This window comes from Brienomyrus brachyistius, unplaced genomic scaffold, assembly GCF_023856365.1.
Source record: "Brienomyrus brachyistius isolate T26 unplaced genomic scaffold, BBRACH_0.4 scaffold53, whole genome shotgun sequence".
NCBI classification, from domain to species: Eukaryota; Metazoa; Chordata; class Actinopteri; order Osteoglossiformes; family Mormyridae; genus Brienomyrus; species Brienomyrus brachyistius.
The window spans coordinates 2,343,547-2,365,278 of NW_026042328.1; the positions used below are offsets into that span (position 1 = coordinate 2,343,547).

Genomic DNA, 21,732 nt, shown 5'->3' on the forward strand with positions numbered 1-21,732 from the left:
AAGGGTCTGGACCATGTTGGTAAGATTAGGGCCAAAGCCCATTTGAAGGAGGACCCTCCAGAAGAATGTCCAATTCATCCAATCAAAAGCCTTCTCTGCATCTAAGGAGAGAAGAGCAGCAGGGAAGGGAGGGAGCAGTGGGACGTACATGCAGCAGGAGGCGTACGCTGTCGTCGTCATGGGGGGACGTACGTGCGGCAGGCTGGGTACGCTGTCGCCGTCATGGGGGGACGTACGTGCGGCAGGCGGGGTACGCTGTCGCCGTCATGGGGGGACGTACGTGCAGCAGGCGGGGTACGCTGTCGCCGTCATGGGGGGACGTACGTGCGGCAGGCGGGGTACGCTGTCGCCGTCATGGGGGGACGTACGTGCGGCAGGCGGGGTACGCTGTCGCCGTCATGGGGGGACGTACGTGCAGCAGGCGGGGTACGCTGTCGCCGTCATGGCAGGACGTACGTGCAGCAGGCGGGGTACGCTGTCACCGTCATGGCGGGACGTACGTGCGGCAGGCAGGGTACGCTGTCGCCGTCATGGCGGGACGTACGTGCGGCAGGCGGGGTACGCTGTCGCCGTCATGGGGGGTCGTACATGCAGCAGGCGGGGTACGCTGTCGCCGTCATGGGGGGACGTACATGCAGCAGGCGGGGTACGCTGTCGCCATCGTGGCAGAACGTAATGAAGCTGGTTTTGTCAGGATGAATCAATTTAGAAATTACCACCTGCAGCCGACAAGCAAGATCTTTAGCAAGCAGCTTAACATCCTGCTTCATCAGGGACAATGGGCGGTAGCTGGAACAGTCTGTTGGGTCTTTACCTTGTTTAAGGAGTAAAGTTATCAAGGATGAATTAAGAGGAGGATGAAGATGAGAAGCTGAGATAGCAGAATTCAGTATATGGAGGAGTGGAGTAGAAAGCTGTTTCCAGAAGGTAGAAAGGAGTTCAGGAGCGAGACCATCAGGTCCTGGAGATTTCCATGCTCATGGAGTCCAGAGCCTCTTGGAGTTCAGTGAGTAGCATCAAGCATGGAGGCTTCTGGACCTGAGAGCCAGGGTGGGGTAAGGCATCAAGAAACGAATCGGGATCAGAGGGTGGGGTGGAAGAGGGTGGAAAGACAGAGGGTGGGGGGAACAGAGGGTGGAAGGGGGGGGGCAGAGGTTGGGGAGAGTAAATCTGAGTAGAACTAAAAAAAACATTTGCTGGTTTTCAGAGGGTTAGTGGTGATGACCCCAGGCCTAGTTTTGATTGATGAGATCATTGAAAATGAGTCACATTGCCTAAGCCTGAGAGCCAATAATTTACTAGGCCTGGTACCAGAAACATGATAGTGTGACCTGGTGCGATGCACCATAAACTCAGCATGTTCTACAAGTTCAGTATAATCCAGTAAATCTAAGACCATATATTGTTACTATGTTACGGTGCCTCATAAAGCCAGACTGGGTCTCATCTATAACACTGTCTAGCAGCCCTTGAATCTCTTGGCAAATGACGTGCAAGGATTTTATAATCATTATTCAGGAGTGTAATGGAACGTCACGTCTAATTTGGTGAGATCTTTTTTAATTGGGAATTAATATAATAACATCCTGAGTTACTGTAGGGGGAAGTTCCTCTTTATCAATACTTTCTATAAAAACATTAACTAAGGAAGGACAAAGTTGATCAGCAAACAGCCTGTAAAATTCTGCTGAAATGCACAAACACACACACTCACAGCGCCATTAGAGCGCGCGTACACACACACAAACACACACACACACTCACAGCTCCCTGTTAAGGTCATTATGCTGATTAGATTTTTCCCCATAGTAATGAATGGAAAGTCCACAGCAAGATATAATTACAAACCTGTGTGTGTGTGTGTGGTGTAATGGGGTGCTGTATGCATGTGTGTGTATGTATATGTGAATGAATATATATATATATATATTCATATATATATAATTAAAATTAAAAAAATTATTTAAATTTGTTTTATGAAATAACTATTTTAAGTAATTAATAATTAAGAGTAATATTTATGTATTATATATATATGTAGTGTGTGCATATACATGTACGTATGTATACTGTTACGCCCGCCTGGCTCAACGGCAGCGCAACACAAAAGGAAACCACACACAACCAAATAATCAATTAAAATATTTATTTGAAGACCACAACCAAAACAAAACGCCAGAGGAGGAAAGTAGGGGGGGGGGGGGGGGCTTCCCCAGAAGATGCAGGTCTCCTTATACCCCTCCCAATTAAGGCTTGACACGACACACCTGCCCCTGATCACCTACTAAGAAAAAAAACTGGGACAAGACCACAGGTAGGAAGTGGGCGGGGCCAACAGACCGGCAGGGCCGTCACACCCTCCCCCTTAAAACAGAGGCTCACAAATAATTATTATTAATAATAATAATAATAATAATAATAATAATAATAATAATAATAATTGACACTTTTATTGATCCCCGTAGGGAAATTGTCTTTACGCCTCCCACAACTTGCTCTTTTTTCATAGAGGAAGTTGTCTGCGAAGGGCTGCCACCCGTAGCGGCGCCCAGGGAGCTGGGGGTTAAGGGCCTTGCTCAAGGACCCACAGACTGAGGCTGGGTTTGCGACCTTCTGATTACAGGCACACAGGCTTAGCCCACTGAGCCACATGCTGCCCCCAAATGGGACTCTAACAAATCAACATTATACATAAAAACAATCAAACTCGAGCCTACTACAAAATCCAGCAGTCCCGGCACCTGGAAAGCAATCTAAGGATGACAGAACCTGGACACAAACAGGAGAGAGTGAGACATGACAGGCAAACCTACACTTCAACAGCCGGTGTCACGCCCACACAGGCGGAACCTACAAGGTGTGGGAGGTTAGGGCTAATGAGTGGAGGGATAAAAGCAACCCGATCACACCCGTTCAACATGAAGTATTGCGCCGATGTACTCGAGCCTTACTAAGCACTCTCTAGTCTATCGTCTTACCCTTGCTCCTGACCTGATCCGTTTGCCCAGTGTATGTTCCTTACCTGTTTTTCCTTCCCTCTCCAGACCCGTTCCCGTACCTGACCTGCCCTCCCTGCCGAGCCCGGCACGTCTCGTCCCCACCTCCCTGTGTGGTCGTGTCCCGTGCCTGTGTGTAGGACTGACCTTCCGGCTTTCGACTATTCCGCCTGTCCCTCGACCTTGCTTTCTGCCTGTCCCTTTCTGTGCTGTCGTTTGTGGAGTACAAATACCACCACTGGATGCAAACCCCCACCAACATAGACATCAAAATGCTGGAGAGTCCAAACCAACACCAGTGCCTCCTTTTCAATGGTGGATTATCTAAACTGGTGTTTATTAAATTTTCGTGAAAAATAACTAACCGGCTTTTCCACACCCTGGTCGTTCTCCTGCAAAAGCACAGCCCCTGCTGCAACATGGCTTGCATCCACCTGGAGCTGGAAGGGCTTGTCCAGACTGGGGGCAGCCAGCACAAGGGCTGAACCCAGCAACATCTTCACCTGATCAAAAGCTTGCTGACAAGCAGGAGACCAGGGGACTGTTCCACGAAGCGAGCTTATAAAATCGAGGATTATTTGTAATAGCCTCGCTTGAGTTAGCCTAACAGTTCACTTCAAGCTCATTGAGTTCCACAAACAAAATTCAGGTGTATTTAATCTCCGCTAATTAAAGCCAAGCCTGATAAGCGAGACTCGTGCGCGTCCATGTGATATAAAAGGCAGCCTTGTTAATCGATGCTGGATAAGTAAGAATGGAAGCAAAGGAAAGAGCTGCGGTTTTTAACCAGGCTGAGGAAGAATTATTATTGCAAGCCTATGAGGACATAAAGACGTAATAACTAGAAAGGGGAACACGAGCCGTATTATCAAAGCTTATGAGGACTATAAAGATATAATAACTAGAAAGGGGAACACGAGCGGTATTATCAAAGCTTATGAGGACTACAAAGATATAATAACTAGAAAGGGGAACACGAGCCGTATTATCAAAGCTCGTGAGGCTGCATGGCAGAAAATAGCTGACAGGTTAAATGCGTAAGAACATGATTTAAATAATCTTTGTGTTAAGGATGTAAAAATGTTTAACAACTAAATGAGAACAATTTCAAGCCTTCAAAATGTATAGTCATTAATATTTCCTTTTACATATGCATTTTGTTACCAGTTGTAAGGTACTTTAAGGTTATTTTAACACATTGATAAACAGGACAGCATGTTAATTATATGGGTCCATCTTGGATTAAAAAGTGATATGTAATTGTAATTATTAATAATGCTTGGTTTCAGAAGCAACATGAGTGGAGCGAAAAGGTCCTGGCAGCAAGTGAAGATGAAATACAAAAATAATCTTCAGAATGGTAAAAAAGTAAATCTAATTAGAACTACATTTTTAAAGAATTAATTTAAAACCCACTTTGCATTGTATAATTTAGCCACCAAAAAGAGAGCTGAGGTTGCTGCAACCGGTGGGGGCCCACCTCCCACAGCCAGTGGGGGCCCACCTCCCGCAGCCAGTGGGGGTCCACCTCCAGCAGCCAGTGGGGGCCCACCTCCCGCAGCCAGTGGGGGCCCACCTCCAGCAGCCAGTGGGGGCCCACCTCCAGCAGCCTGTACCCCACTTGAGGTGATGGCCCTTACACAGAACCGCGCACGGCCTGTTGATGGGATTGAGCGAGGAACATCCTCAGACGTTGTTCCTTCTAGTCATGTGCAGTCTTGTGTTAAAGGTATAGTAGGTCTTTACTCTTTTTCCCTGTCTGCCTTGCTTTCTGTTAAATGTCTTAAATATTCTAATGCATTACAGTAGTGGATGGTGTCTTGAATCTCTTAGATCTTGGACAACAGTCATTAGAATCTGTTGTGAGTATTGTATTTAGTCATATACTTTAATACACTGCAGTAACTGTGGGTTTTATATTTAATGTTTCAGTCCAATGCCTTTATCAGCTGCTAATTCTGTCATGCATTGTGGTTTTTGTTCACTTAAGTTAATTCTGCAAGTTATGTCCCTTTTCTAATGGAAACACTTTTACTTTAGTTGTACTGTTAATACTTAGCCAGGCATTGTACAGCAATAAGCATACCACTGCATGTCGTACTTCGTATGTGACTAAAGTTGAATTTTATTGCATTGTTGGTTATATTTACCATGACCACAAATGTTCCCTTTTTGCAGATCGCTGGGCCATCCACGACACAGGAGGATGAGGAAACGGTTTGTTAGCTCAGAAATGCGAGCCGTATGAACTTTAAACTATTCTGCAGCGAATAAAATTTCTCTTCCTTATAAACCCATGCAGTATTTGCTGTGTACAGGAGTCTGAAGAACCCGGTGGGCGACACTCAGCCCTCATCAGCACAGCCCTCATCAGCACAGCCCTCATCAGCACAGCCCTCATCAGCACAGCCCGCATGTACTCAGACCATCAAAGGAAGAAGGTAATAAACTGTGTAATGTAATTAATAAGAATGAATGAATAATTCTTATTTTTTCCTTCTAATAAGACAGATAGCCGTGCTGTTTACAAGAGGTATTTGGTCCAGGAAATAGACGTCCGAAAAACAGACCTTGAATATAGACAACTGGAAATAAAAAACTGAAGCTTGAAATTAAAAAACTGGAGAGAGATGTAAGTGATTAACATCACTTTAATGTCTACATTCAGTGTTCACTGTTGTAAATGCTTCCCCCAGCAGGATATAAAAGATTAAATAAAAATGAAGAAATGTCTCTAATTGTTTCTCGGGGGGGGGGGAAATACATAAATGAAATTTACAACAGAATCAACCAAAATATGTGTTTGCGTGCACATCTCTCACAGCTCTACCACCCATGTGGTCTTCCACTGCTATGCCCTCTTCCCAATGCTCATACTGCAGCATTATTGCCATACGCTCCTGCTGCAGTATTGCCACATTATGCAAAACTGCACAGGCTACTACAATGTCACACGCTCTGTCTGGTGTGACTCTGAGATGCCGCAGGCAGTTAAACCTGGATTTTAACTGTCCAAATGTCACTTCAATGCGTGCCCTTGTCTTACAATGGGCATGGCTGAAATGTCTTTCTGCTTGTGTTGCAGAATCTGTATATGGTGTGAGAAGAGAGAGTAGACATGGGTACCCCCTCTCACCAAGCAGCACACCAGGAAAAATTCCTATAATGAACGTAGACACATTAGACTGTAGTATAATAAACTACAGTGTATTTGTAAATTTTATTTGACTTGCCTTGTCTGAGGCTCTGAGCCAGTGACTCGCGAAAAATTCTGGCATCACGTACTGATCCTGGCCATTTTGCCGCAATGTTTGAAATTAGATGTTCAGCAGTGCATACCATCTGAAACATTTTAGGAAATGGTAATGACATACATTGATATTGTTGGACGACTACACTTTCACCTCTTATATATAAATGTGAGGTATTATCAGTACTTACCTGCACATTAATACTGTGATATGATTTGCGGTTTATGTAATCAGGCTCTGTTGGACCTGCTGGAGCCTTTATCCTCACCTGTGTACAGTCAGTGGCTCCAATGATGTTAGGAAAGCCTGACAAATTAAATTCAGTTACTTATCGGGTAATGATTTATGTGTGGTAAATGAGTAGATGTTTAAAGATTCAGCACCATTAATTCCAAAAAAAGTTTCCTTAATGGCAAGAATTCCTCGTTAGCCAGGAAAGGTAATGAATATATTTAAAAAGGACTTTAACCTAAACCTTCCTGATTTCACGGCACACTGTAGCTTTGCTTAAATGCTCAGCATCCCCCACACTGTACAGAAATGAACCACTGGCAAAGTAACGCAAAGCGATGCACAAAGACTGTGTAACTGTAAAGGCTTTAGAGTGACGTGTGTTTTTAGAAATGTAAGGTTCCAATAACTGACACAAATATGCAATACTGCGTCTACTAAATCTATAGCGCTGGTATAAATAATCATCCGGAAAATGCAACGGATCTATCCTGGGCCGAAGTACCTGTGGAACCTGCTGCCTTAAAGCTCTACGAATGAGCACGCTCCCTCATCAACTGGATTATGAATAAACGGGCACGCCATGGTTATTCATGTAAAAGCCTTCAATGCACTCCTTGTCATTTTAAACTTTGAGTAATTGGAATCATCTGCATGTAATCTGTAATAATTTTATATTGGAGGGTCGATGTGTGTGAGCGAGGGGGAGAGAGAGAGAGAGAGAGAGAGAGAGAGAGTGAGAGAGGGAGAACAGCAGCAGAATAACCCCAGCCCCGCAGAATGTCGTGCTGTGACATCACATTAGCATTCATCAAGCTAAGCTAAGCTTCACAGCTAACCTGCCGCGGAGCAGGCTTGTCCAAGAGCATATGTTGACATAGTAACTAAGCGGAGCTTCATGTTAGCCTCGTTCATGGAACTGAATTTGGAAAAATTAAGCTGGGATTGTCGAAATAAGCCTGGCTTTTGAGGTTAGCTCGCTTCGTGGAACAGCCCCCAGGTGAACTTAACATTCTCCTTCAACAGGTCAGTTAGAGGAGCCACAACAGAAGAAAAGTTAAAACAAAATCCCCTGTAATAACCTACCATTCCTAAAAAACGTCTCTACTCCTTTTTGGTGCTAGGAGGAGGAAAAGCATCAATGGACAGCACTGTCGCACGCACAGACCTCACCTGCCCCTGTCCCACCACCTTCCCCAGATAGACGACTGTAGCCTGTGCAAACTCACACTTAGCCAAATTAACTGTCAGCTTGGCCTCCAATAGTCGAGTAAACAAAGCCTGTATCCTACTTAGATGTTGTTCCCAAGTATCAGCTACTACAATACAATCATCCAAATAGACAGCCCATCCACTCAGACCTGAAATAACCCGATTCATGAGTCTCTGGAATGTAGACGGAGCATTCCTAAGCCCAAAACTCATAACCGTGTAGGAATACAGGCCAGAGGGTGTCACAAAAGCTGATATCTCCTGAGCCCTAGATGTTAGAGGAACCTGATAATAACCCTTCAGGAGGTCAAATTTACTGACATAGCGAGCTGACCCAACCAGATCTATACAGTCATCTACTCTGGGAAGTGGAAAAGAGTTGGGTTTAGTCACCATGTTCAGCTTGCGATAATCAGTACAGAGTCGATAAGTACCGTCTGGTTTTCCCACAAGCAAACATGGGGACGCCCAGCTAGAATGAGATGGTTTTGCCAACCCATCTTCCAACAGATACTGGACTTCAGCATCAAGTATCCTCTGCTTTGCTGGTGAAATGCGATAAAAATGTTGCCTTATGGGCTTAATATCACCAACCAAGGAGATGTCATGCTGTGTCCAGTCTGTGCATGTAGGACTATCAGAGAACAAAGAGGGAAAAGACAAAATGACGGATTTTAATTCTTCACGCTGTTCAAAAGACATACGAGTCAACAGAGCATCCAAGTCTTTAAGCATTTCTGAGTTTTTCAGCCTGGGCAACAACACAGAATCATCAGGAGCAAATTCGTCATCCCCCACTACCACCTGAGACACAAACGGCAGCCCATCTGCAGCCAACGCAGCCGACACACCCTCACCATCAGACAGCTCTGGCTTAAAACATTGAATGTAATGGCAGCCCATCTGCAGCCATCGCAGCCGACACACCCTCACCATCAGACAGCTCTGGCTTAAAACACTGAATGTAATGGCAGCCCATCTGCAGCCAACGCAGCCGACACACCCTCACCATCAGACAGCTCCGGCTTAAAACACTGAATGTAATAAGGTTTTAGCATGTTAATATGACAAAGCTGCGAGGATTTCTTTCAATCTGCTGTTGCAACAAGATAATCCTGTTCCGTAACCTGACGAACAATGGAATACGGGCCGGAGTATTTCGCTTTAAAGGGTGAACCCTGCATTGGCAACAGCACCAACACTTCATCACCTGAACTAAAAACTCTACTCCCTGCCCCACGATCAAACAGCCTTTTCATTTTTCCTTGTGCTTTTAACAAGTTTTTATTTGCTGATTTACATGAAAGAAACTATTTCCGTCGGAAACCCTGAACATAATCGAGCAAGTTAACCGGAGGCTCCACTTCATTAACACCATCCCTCAACACAGATAGCGGACCACGGACCTTATGCCCAAGAACCAAATCATTCGGACTAAATCCCGTGCTCGACTTCCCGAGCTGCCAACAACAGCCACGGAAGGCCCTCCTCCCAATCATGGTTTAGCTCTACACAATAAGCACGCAACAAGGACTTAAGAGTAGAATGAAATCGCTCCAGAGCACCTTGACTCTGCGGGTGATACGCACTGCTCAAACTATGTTTAACATGCAATTGGGTTAACACCTGAGCAAACATAGTAGATGTAAAATTACTACCTCTGTCACTGAATAACTTTAGGAATTCCAAAGATGGAAATAAACTGAGACAGCGCCTTTACCACGGACCGAGTGGTGATGGATCTCAATGGGTACGCTGCCGGGTATCTAGTAGCCTGGCACATAACCGTCAACAGATACACACAGCCAGTCTTCGATGGAGGCAGTGGGCCAACACAATCGATCAGGAGATATTCAAAAGGCAAACCCACTGCTGGGATGGGATGGAGAGGTACAGGTTTACTACACTGATCTGGCTTACCGGTCATCTGACAGACATGACAGGTCCTAATAAAAGCTGCAACATCTTTTTTTCCATGGTGCCAATAAAAATGCCGCAATAAACGGTTATAGATCTTATGCCCCCAAAATGCCCAGCTACAGCTCCATGTGCCATTTTTAACACTACAGTTTTAAGAGAGTCAAGTATTACAATTACAAACGAACCAATTGTTGGTTACTCCGGTTGAGTGAACGCTGGCGCGTTTTTGCTGCCGCTGCTCACCGGTATTCTTATTTTTAATTTTATTTTTAAATATTTTTAGTAAACACCTTTTATCTATTTATATTTTCTGACACTACTGGCGGATTTTGCAAGAGTTTGAGTATTGGGCCTAGTTTAACCTACCGGTTTGTTTTGGCTGCGGTCTCCCACGGACTACAATATCTGACGGATTCATTTTACCTGGCTGCCTGGTTTTCCGGCGTCTTCCCCTGTGATGTTGTCTGGTAGGACCTGTGTACTGTTCGTGTTTGCCTGGACTCTCATGTCGTTGGTCCATCGACCTGGTTTTGGCCTTTACCAGTATACAGCTGATGCGCTCCTCCGACTTCGCTTTCACCTGGCTGCTCTACCGCCGGCTGTGCTTCATCCTTACACGGACATCGCATTTTTCCCTCGCCGAAAGTATATTCATCGGGGCTCTCGCCGGAACTTTCATTATGACAACGCCAAGCCAATACAATCTTTCTGGTCCACTTCTCGTTGTTCTCCACTGAACTCTGACCGGGCTGTTAACCACAGTGTATTAGCCAGCCTGGCCAGGTCGGCTAACACTTTCGCCAAATCTGATAGCACCTGTGTCAACTTCGGTCTGCTTAACATCCGCTCGCTTACGAGCAAGGGACATCTCGTTCAAGACCTCCTCACCGACCGTAAGTTTGATTTTTTCTGTTTGACTGAAACGTGGCAGCAGCCCAAAGATTTCTCCCAGCTCAACGACTCCACTCCCCCGGGGTTTGTTTACACCTGTCAGCCTCGGGAGTCCGGCCGTGGTGGAGGTCTTGCGGTAATCTATCGTGAGAATTGGAAAGTTCGGTCGTTGTCGGTACCTATCTTTAGTTCTTTTGAATCCGTTGTTTGTCAACTCTCGGGACCTGTTCCAACTGTTGTAGTTGCTATCTACCGTCCTCCAAAGCCAAATTCTGATTTCATAAGTGACTTTGCCGATCTGTTGACCCACTTGGCTACTATTTCTCCTAATATAATACTCCTGGGTGATTTCAACATACATATGGACAACAGTAATCATCCTCTCACCATAAACTTTTCATCCTGCCTCGACAGTTTTGGTTTCAATCAATATATAAACTTTCCCACTCATACTAAGGGCCATACGTTGGACTTAGTTTGCTGCTCTGGATTAACTCCTTTCAACTGTAAGGCTGACGAACTGCCAATCACTGATCATCTGTTACTCTCTTTTAATGTTAAAATGACCCTTTCTGTATTAAAGAATCCTCGCACCATTTCTTACCGTAACATCAAACAAATTAATTCTGACACCCTTTCTGTTGCTTTTTCAAGTATTTTGCATTTCAATAACTTGCTCACTTTAGATGATCTGGTTTCTCATTATAACAGTAGTCTTAATAGTATTTTAAATTCTGTTGCTCCTATAAAAATCAAATCTGTATTATTTTCTCAGTCAGCACCCTGGTATACAGCTGAACTCAGGCTTATGAAAGCAAAGGGTCGACAGCTTGAACGTCTGTATAAAAGAACTGGTCTCACAATCCATAAAGAAATGTATAATAATCATATTTCATATTATAAGGAATGCATTAATCAAACCAAATCTACTTATTTTACTAACATTGTCTGTTCAAATGAAGATTCTACTAAATCACTGTTTTCACTGCTTAACTCTACTTTCAAGCCACCAGATTCTCTACCTATTCACCTCTATTCATCTTCCTTTTGTGACTCTCTAATGTTATTTTTCATTAACAAAATTCACAAAATCCATCAAGACTTGGTTCCTGATGTTTTTTGTAGTACCTCTCCTGAAATTATGTTGCCATTACATTGTTTTTCTGCTTTTCAGCTTCCCTCTGTTTCTGATATTTCAGATCTTATCTGTAAGTCAAAATCCTCCACCTGTCAGTTAGACCCCATTCCTACACCTCTAGTCAAAGCCTGTCTACCCTCTCTGCTTCCCCTTATTTTTGCAATCATTCATTCTTCACTAACCACTGGAACCGTTCCTGTTTCTTTCAAAACTTCTGCTATCACCCCAGTATTGAAAAAAACAGGTCTTGATCCTAATCATTTTGATAATTTCCGCCCTATCTCAAATTTACCATTCCTTTCAAAAATTCTTGAAAAAATAGTTGCAACCCAGATTCATTCTCACTTAACTAATAACAATTTATATGAACAGTTTCAGTCCGGTTTTCGCCCTCTCCATAGCACTGAAACAGCACTCATAAAAATAACCAATGACCTTCTTATGGCAGCTGACTCTGGGTTTCTTACCATTCTTATTCTCCTTGATCTGAGCGCAGCCTTTGACACTATCTCTCACTCTGTTCTTCTTAGTAGGTTAATCTCCATTGGTCTCTCCCATACACCATTAGATTGGTTTAAATCATATTTGTCTGACCGCACTCAGTTTATCCAGCTTAAATCTTTCACTTCTCAGCCTTCCCCTGTTGCCACTGGTGTCCCCCAGGGATCTGTTCTGGGGCCCCTCCTCTTCATTATTTACCTTCTTCCTCTTGGTCATATCTTCCGTAAATATAATATTCATTTTCACTGCTATGCCGACGACACCCAGCTTTATTTGTCTACTAAACCTGATTCCACTCTTCCTCCACCTTCCCTTAGCCTCTGTTTAGCTGAACTTAAATCATGGTTTTCTTCAAACTTTCTTAAACTTAATAGTACTAAAACAGAGTTTCTTCTAGTAGGCTCCAAATCAACAATATCCAAAACTAATTGTTTTCCCATTGCCATAGATGACTCTTTGGTTTCCCCGTCCCCATATGTGAAAAGCCTTGGTGTCATACTAGATAGCACTTTATCTTTTAATTCACATATCAATAATATCACTCGGTCTGCATATTTTCATCTGCGCAACATTAATCGTCTCCGTTCTTCTCTCACCCCACACGCCACCGCCATTCTTGTCCATAGTCTTGTCACTTCCCGTATCGATTACTGTAATTCACTCTTATTTGGTCTTACTCAAAAATCCATCAATAAGCTCCAACTTGTCCAGAACTCTGCTGCTCGCATTATCACCAGGACCCCTTCTATCCACCGCATCACTCCTGTTCTGCAACAGCTTCACTGGCTACCAGTTAAATATCGCATTAATTTCAAAATCCTCCTGTATACATTTAAGGCCATACACCACCTCTCCCCTCCATATTTGTCTGATTTGGTTCAGGTCGCCATTCCATCTCGCTGCCTCAGATCCTCTTCCTCTCTTCTTCTCTCTGTCCCTTCCCACCATCTTGCCACTATGGGGAGCAGGGCTTTCTGCTGCTCTGCTCCCCGGCTCTGGAATTCGCTTCCTCCCGACATTACTAACATTACTTCTCTTCCTCTGTTTAAATCTAGACTCAAAACTCACTTGTTTAAAACTGCTTATTCCATATAACCTTTTTTTGAATCTGTCTTCTTATTTTGGATTGTTTTTTTAAGGATTATGTTAATTATCTCCTTTTATGTTTGTTTTATCATTTGTTGTGTACAGTGCCCTTGAGTGTCTTGAAAGGCGCTTTTAAATAAAATGTATTATTATTATTATTATTTGCACCAGACACACATCTAACTCACCATCATGCTGCACCCATTTACGCACCAGTAACCCATCAAGTAAAAAATACCCATGTTCTGCGTTCTCCATATCATCAGCGGGCAACGCACTAGCAATTAACTCTGCAAGCCCATTATCTTTATTTTGAGCCAAAATCAAATCCTCACGATTTAAACAAGGTGGCAAAGTAGGCAACCGTAAAACTGCAGAATTTCTGTTATCTACCCCCACTGACACATCCACCCCCTGTGCGCGACTTCTCGCTCATGTTACAGCACACGCACTGAACACGTCAGGGAATTCTACAGCACAGTCAGTCTTCTCTGCCTCCGCAGGCTGATCAACCACTACTGGCGAAGGTGGAACACTAGGCCACACATGCCCCCCAGCCAAGTTATGACCCAAACTCACATCAACCCCCTCCACAGGTAGCGATGGCCGAACAGCTACTGCTATTCACCTCGCACCAGATCTGAATGCAACACTAACCTGTGGAGAAGAGCTGATGAAGCAGTCATGCCGATCCCACGAATCAAAACAGATTTTCCCGTGCTGGACCTAGAGGAAAAAGGCAAAATATACTGTGCAACAAAAGTTTCAGAGGTTCCCGTGTCGCGTAGAATTTTTACCGCTACCTTTTCTAGACTACCTGATAGGGAAACAAAAGCGTCCATAAGAACGCTTAATCTAGTCCATAGTCTTTAACTAGCTCCTCACAGGGGTCACTTTCAGCAGGAGGCAGACCATCTACATGCGCACCAGGTACTCCACAACCTGATACACCTGCAGAGGCACAATCACAAGATGGAACATCAGTTTTAACTGTATGAACAGAATGAGAGACAGGCACCGCACACGACACAGCTTTATTGGAAGGAGGGCGATTGGTCCTCTTGCTTCACAGCATAGGGCTCCTTCTTCCGGGGCCCAAACTCTAAGCAATAATTACATTTGTTCTGAGGATCTCCAACACGAGCTGGTGGATCCAACCTAGATGGAGAGCCGCCCCTACCACGTTGCTAACAAGTGGGCCTGTGTTCATTAGGCCACTTAAAAAAAAAAAATTGGTTCTCATCCCCTCCCGACCCGCTGAAATGCCTCCGACCCAAATTTTTTAAAAAATTTTATTTCGTAAAAATCGCATGGAAAACGGCCAAGAATGACGAAATTTGAATTTCCCGCACATTCCACATCGACGATCGCCGATTCGGAACCACTCGGGAACCCTCAGCGCAGATTTCCAGCCATTTTGTTTACACTTACTTTGAGTGGGGAAATTCTCGGATGTTTTAGGTCTTTTTCTCCATGCCATGGCCTTTGTGGTGGCCAGTATCGCCTATGAAGGGAGAGGGGTGCTCCTGAAGGACTGGTACGGTGTCAAAATCGGCCACGATGTCTCGCTAGCCGATTTTTATGCTGAATTCAGTCACGGTGTGTACATTCGGCTACCGGACAGGGCCCGACTGTAATTTGTCAGAGTTCGTGTTGGTGAGTTAGCAATGTTTTTATGAAATCATAACTTTATTTAGATCATTCATCAATTATGAGATGTACCATTCGACATGATGGCAGAGGATCAGGATGGGATGCTTTTTTTAATAAATATGAAGCCGATGATTGATAATTTTTTTCGGACCATCTTTAAGTCATCCCTGCATTTTCTGGGTCAATCTTGATCACGTGATATTTTCTGATGATCTGATTGGCTAGTGAATTCGTGTTTACAAAACATTGCCATGTGCGTTTCCTTATTTGGATCACGTTACTGTTTTCTCTGTGTTATATTGGTTCCTGTGTTGTAAACACAGCCAAGTGCTCATATTTTTGTATTCTTTTGAGAATTTCATTGACCACAGGGAGGAAGTGGGCAGGGTCGACAGTCCGGCAGGGCCGTCACAACACACACACACTCACAGTACCCTGTTAGAGCGCGCGTGTGCACACACACACATACACACACTCACAGCACCCTGTTAGAATGCATACACTCACAGCACCCTGTTAGAGCGCGTGTGCACACACACACACGTACACACACTCAAAGTGCCCTGTTAGAGCGCGCGTGCACACACACACATACACACACAGCACTGTTAGGGCACGCGTGCACACACACGCATACAAATACACACAGTGGCCTTTTAGTGTGAACACACTCACAGCGCCCAGTTAGAGTGCACGTGCACAAACACACATACACTCATAGCACCGTTAGAGCACGCGTGCACACACACACATACACACACAGCACCCTGTTATAGCGTGTGTGCACACACACACACAGCGCCCTTAGAGCGCGCGTGCACACACACACACACATACACACACAGCCCACTTAGAGTGCGGTGCAAACACACACACACACACATATAGTGTTGATAGAGTGTGCGTGCACACACACACATACGGATTTTTAAGTCTTAAGAGGACTTTGCCTCCCAAACCAGTTGAAACATGGTTTTAGGGGACCCACCTTTCCCTTTGCTCTAGAGAGGTGCTGTAAACATCAAAAAAATTATTTTGCTTTGCACAACACAAATATCACTTCATATTAATTCTAAAGTAAATTAAGCTCTTTACATTACCACCTGACACTATGGTAGCATATGGGAACCTCCCAAGAAACTCCCACCTACGACGAGAACATTGTTTGTGAGGTCATACATGATTTTCCAGGACATAAAATTAACACACACACACAAACATGTCCATTCACTGTGCTAGAAGGTCAGTGATGTTTTATTGGACCTCAAATATGCACAAAAACAAAAATGACTTTTTTCCTGATTAATGAAATGCAGATTACTTATGCACAAGTACTAACGTGAAATTAAAATATTAATAGAAACAATTGCTTTTTTTATTATAACTTGTAACAAAAGACTTTCTGCAATTTAGTGCATGACACGAGGGCAAATTCTTTACTCCCCAAAAATTTGAAATAAACAATATTTTTCTCCTTGGCATTTTTGCCTCTATAGAAAATAATATATATTCAATTAGACATGGTTTTCCTTTTAAGTGTGATCCCTCTATTTCTAACAAAATCTCTTATATTTTGTACAGTGCGCCCTGCCAGAACAGGGTCCTCAGCTGACTTGCACTGCTGACACTCTGCCATTGTTGCCAGTTTTCCTTTGGTTATATGATCTTTAAAATGTTTCAATACAGCTGTCACCTCCTGTTTTGACCACTGTGTTCGCGACTTCTTCTTTGAGGTTTTAATTGCTGCTGTAAAAACCTGGCCCACTGTCACAGAAAAAAACAAATCAGTCAGTATTATTTAGATGCAAACACATACAAATAACTGAAGTAGTTATACATGAGATTGCTGAGAATGATAATGTTGAGCTGGGATATTATTTACTACAGTTGCATGTGTAGGGCAGTTCTTTCAGTAAAGAATGCATACAACCTGTATCGAAAAGCTAAATTTGTGTATTAATTACAAAGGATATAAAAATAGTCATTTATGAAGAATGACACCAGAATTCCTGTGCTATAATCTGTAGTAATGTTAAACTTAACATTATTCCATTTAATTAGCACACAGACATTTAAAAGTTATGTTATCCAAGGCTATTTAGAAAGCTGAGCTTCACAATGGTTTAAAGATGGATTCATACCCAGGTCATACCCAAATTAATTACACATATTAACCGGCTAAATAAGGCAAGAATTCAACACATAGAATATTGCAAATAAGAGAAACAGCATGAATGTCACTACATGAATGTTACTTGATGGGAGACAGAGGGAAATCCAGATTGATCCAGAGTAGCTCTCCATATGGCTCTTTTTCAGCAAAGGTCCCCCACCACTAAAGCTCACTGAGAAAAATGACCTCCCTAGAGACCTGTGACAAAAGTCCTGACTCAGCTGTGTTGCTTTACTCTTATGATGATTGTACAGACTACAAGGTTTTCTTGCCACTGATCACCTGTCAAAAAATCCCAACATAGATTCACTTCCTAGGAAGGCATGCCTGCACAAGAACTTGGGCATAGTTAAATTGGTCTTTAATATATAGATGCTGATACCAGCTATAAACCTTGGAGGAAGGATGAGAATCTTACAGACAAGAGTTCACCACTGCCAGTCTCCATCCTACACGTCACAACTGTTGCATTGTCGTCTCTAGCTATACGAACCCCTTGAGACATCTGCTGTGAGATTCTGGCAGGCAAACCCAAATCGCAGACCCTTCCTCACTCCTTTACTACAAATGGCTTTGGGGAACACCATTCATGTTGCCACAAGTCCCAAAAGCATCAGAATCTATGGCAACGTTTAAGATGTGCCACAACGCCAGCCAAATATACCACTTAGCAGTGGACAAACTTATTGTCTCGGTAATCAAGCTTCTTTCCATAAAAAATCTGAATTATACTGAAAGTTACCACTGATGGAATCTGTTGAGCCTCCAGCATTATCTTCTGTAGCCGGCTGAATGCTTTGACTTTCTGTAAGAATATGGAACTGCTCAATCAGTATACATGCAAACAATTCTAGTAGAACATGGAAGAAAAATAAACTGAATATGCTGCTAACACTGCAGAATGCATGAAAATACTTTAAAAATACCATTCAGTCTTGGTGTGCCCAAGGTAGCATCCTCTGTATCACTGTCAGGTTCAGTTCCATCACTGCCATCAGTTAAGTTGATCTCATCTTAAACAAAGAAATAAAATTGAACTAAACTGGGACAATGATGCTACAAAACATATTATGCTCATGTTTTAAAAGTATCTGAGGTGCATAAAGTTAACCAATCCAGATGAATGTGCTCAGATTTCACATATTTATCACGAAAAGGACATACAGGAAGTAGATACTGTACAAAAGCATACCTTCAATTTCAATTTCATCGAGTGATTTGCCTTGAAAGTTAGGGAGACACCCTCTTTCCATAGCAAGCAGAAGTTTGGATATTTTTGCCAGCTGAGTTGTCGCTTCTGGGAGCCTGTAATACTCACGGTGTACACGAATATCGTGCCCCAAGAAGTCAGCAACTTCTAATTCTAATTCTAACTTCTAATTCATTGTTTTTCAAATTAAGAATTTGTGATAGAGTGGCCACGTGTTTGCGCAAATGTGTTGACCTGAGATGTTGTGGATTTTGAGCACCACACTGAGTTGCATAGAGCCGCAAGCAATCTTGACCTCTGTAATGACTCTGGCATTTGGGTCCAGCAAACAAGAAGCAGTTATCCTGAACCGCACACTCCATTCTTTTATTCACCAGAAGTGTTAGGGCATCTACCATATCTGGTGTGAGTAGGACAGCAACCTTTCGACCTCTTTTACCTCTGATTTCAACTCTACTAAAATGACTACAGAGTTTCTGCTCAAATTTGGAAAGACCTACTGCAACATCTGCGTGAAGTAGTGTGTTCTCTCTTTCCTGGAAGCTTTTGAGCTGCATTTTAGAGACTTCACCGGCACGCCTACGATTGAAAATAATTACCCTTGCAAGGGTAGCTTTTGTAAGTTCTGCATAACTTTGTGATGATGATGTTTTTTTCAGGTTTTCAGATGCTGCATTGGCAGTAGTTTCCAGGTGTTTATGAAGGAGCTGAACATCATGAGTGAAAGGCAGTGTTGACGGTTTATTGAATTTTGCTTCATTCATTGTGCTTAAAGCCCTGTGTGATATTAGCTCAGACCACTTGGTGGTATATAGCTTTTTGAATGTCTCAGTTGACTTAATTAACTCTTCATCTTCTGCCATTAGACCTCTGCAGTGGATGAGCTCGCAGACCTTTTGCAATGTGTGGCCCAATTTCAATGCTAGGCTTAGCCTTTGGTAGTAGTTTTTTTCTTCGTCATGACCTGACACTTTCTTCACAGCTTCAATAACATGCTGGAAATTAGCTGGTTTCATAGCTTCCTCAAGGCTGTATATAGAGGACTCACTGCGCAATGTTATCAAAAACCTCCCAATTTCTTGAAGCTTCTGACGAATATATTCAAACTTGGTAGGGTCATTTCCATGTTTGTTGAAGAATGACTGCGCTAGCTGAAGAATGCAGAAGTCATTGCGTACAACAGAAGATATCTCATCTTGCTTCATTGCACTCAAGAGCTTCCAAACTCCTCCAGATATCTGCTGCAAAGATGTAGACTCTGCCATGGCAGCCAAACCCAACACTCTGGTCCATCCCTGATGTTCACTTACTGGACCTGGCTTTGAGGAACATCTTCTCACATGTCGCCATAGTTCTTTACGGCCAAACATTGCTTTGCAGTACATACAATGCACAAACTGTTTTGAATCACAATCTTTGTTTGGCCTTCGTTTTACTTTAAGCAACCCATTTCCTTTCTCTAATACATTGGAATTATGTCGATAGTTCCCCTTGTTGCAAATTTTTTCTAGTAGTCTTTTGCGTTCTTTTGAGCATTTAGGAAATGACAGTGCTTGTGCAACTTCAACTTCGGTCAAATGAGTTTTTAAATGACGAGATATTTTTGACAGTGGTTTCCCACAAATGTAACAGTAATTCTTATTTTCAGAACAAGAAATGTCTGATGATTGAAGACATTTCTCAGCTCCAGCCATGTTACCCTTTGCTCCTGCCACTGATACATCCTTATAATCTCCAGGCAAATCACCTGCACCAGTACCACCTATTATTTCCAACTGCTGTTCACTTGTAGGTGTTTTAGAGTCTTTCCTGGGCAAAGAAACACGATCTGATCTATTGATTAAAGCGTCAACTTTTGATGATCTTTTGATCTCTGAAAGGCGTTTAACTTGACTGGTGCTTGAAAGTAAATCTGTCCCTTCTGCAGAACTGTCTGACTCATTGTCTGATTCTCCACTTGTCAACTCCTCCAGACAACAAAATAAATCATCCTCATTTAAACAAGACACTTCCCTGGCACACAGAGGTGTGAGGCAACAGTGCTAACCACTGAACCACCATGCCGCCCCATGTGCCAGCTTCTTGAAGTAATATTTCTACTCATTGGAGTATATGAATAAATAAACTTAGTGAATCATTAAGGAGATATAGAGAGGTCATGAAATCGTTTACAAAAACTAGAAAACTCTGGCTATAACATGTAACATACAGTTCAACAGCTTCAATTAAATGGTGTCTGTACCTCCCCACTGTCCCAATTCAACTGAGAATCAGTTTGGCGTTTTGTGCTCCTACAATACACAAAGTGCAAAATAAACTAAAATAAACTAAATAAGCTAAACACAGTAGATGCTTATTCCTAAACACAGTAGATGCTTATGGTTGCTGATCTGGTGACCCATAGATAATCAGCTGAAGTTCACGTGATTGAATCAGTTGAACAATAGTACTGTAAGACTTAGGTCTTGCAGACCTATTTCTATTTTTAAATTTGTTCCACTCATCAAAAGCTATTTTAATTACAGAAAACTAAGGAATATTATATATATTCTAAGTAGCAACTAGTGGAATTAATAATTAAAGTCACTCATCAGTAATCTAGTATTCTCCATGACCATCCAGTGCATCCTTATGGCATTATTGTTGCGAACTTATTTAAAACCACTGTACAAGACCATTTATGACATGCTGAAACATTTGCACGATGCTCTTAAAACCTAATGTACATGCAAAACACTACTTTCTATACGTAGTATATGTTCCAGTGTGGTGAACCTGCTCAAAAACACAGCAAAAGGCCATCTATGACATAAATTACAGCTTCATATAAAGAAGTCCCTCGAGACCATGTTTCTGTCAAACACTATATACACACACAGCTGATAAAACTCTACACCGAAACACATTTGCAGGGTCCTCTTAAAACCTAGTGTACTGCCAAACTAGGTTTGTGTTTACACACTTACCTCTTCTGTCTCTTCTCTTAGGACATCTGCATGCTGTCCTTCTGGAAACAACTGGACATTCGTAGTCATTCCCACATCAGTTATGTTCTAGAAACACAAATAAAAATATAATTCCATACTGCACATGGTAGGAATGCTGGAGAGAGCAGAATGTTACCAGTAAATTAAATGCTCCTACCACACATAAGCAAAACTATACAACTAAATCAGTACAAAAAAAATTACATAAAACTATCATTGACAGAACTGCATTTCTAATATCTAAGCATTATTTCACACAATGTTCAAACACAAAATCCCAGTAATCTCTGCAGTTCTCATCAACACCATATCCTCACAGACAATGCTTTTGTCAAGCACACTTTCACACGCTGATCTCCCTTTTGCAGGGACAGAGAATTATCTCCAACTACTTAAACCTAATAATCACACATACAAGAGTTTAACTGAATTACTTTCCCTGTCCTCCCTACCTCACTTGATGTGCTCTGCTCTTTTGGGTGC

At 42.8% G+C, this 21,732-nt stretch overlaps 1 long non-coding RNA gene and 1 pseudogene across 1 annotated transcript; both read right to left on the minus strand.

The window, feature by feature from the left end:
* Nucleotides 1-954: 954 nt before the first annotated feature.
* On the minus strand, nt 955-7,063 carry LOC125723957 (putative nuclease HARBI1; annotated as a pseudogene).
* Nucleotides 7,064-16,147: 9,084 nt separating this feature from the next.
* Nucleotides 16,148-18,268, minus strand: LOC125724018 (uncharacterized). Its single transcript, XR_007387114.1, has 3 exons — nt 17,979-18,268; nt 17,795-17,857; nt 16,148-16,643 (listed from the first exon to the last, which is right to left on the minus strand). It is a non-coding gene; the product is annotated as an uncharacterized LOC125724018 (long non-coding RNA).
* Between the last annotated feature and the right edge of the window lie 3,464 nt (nt 18,269-21,732).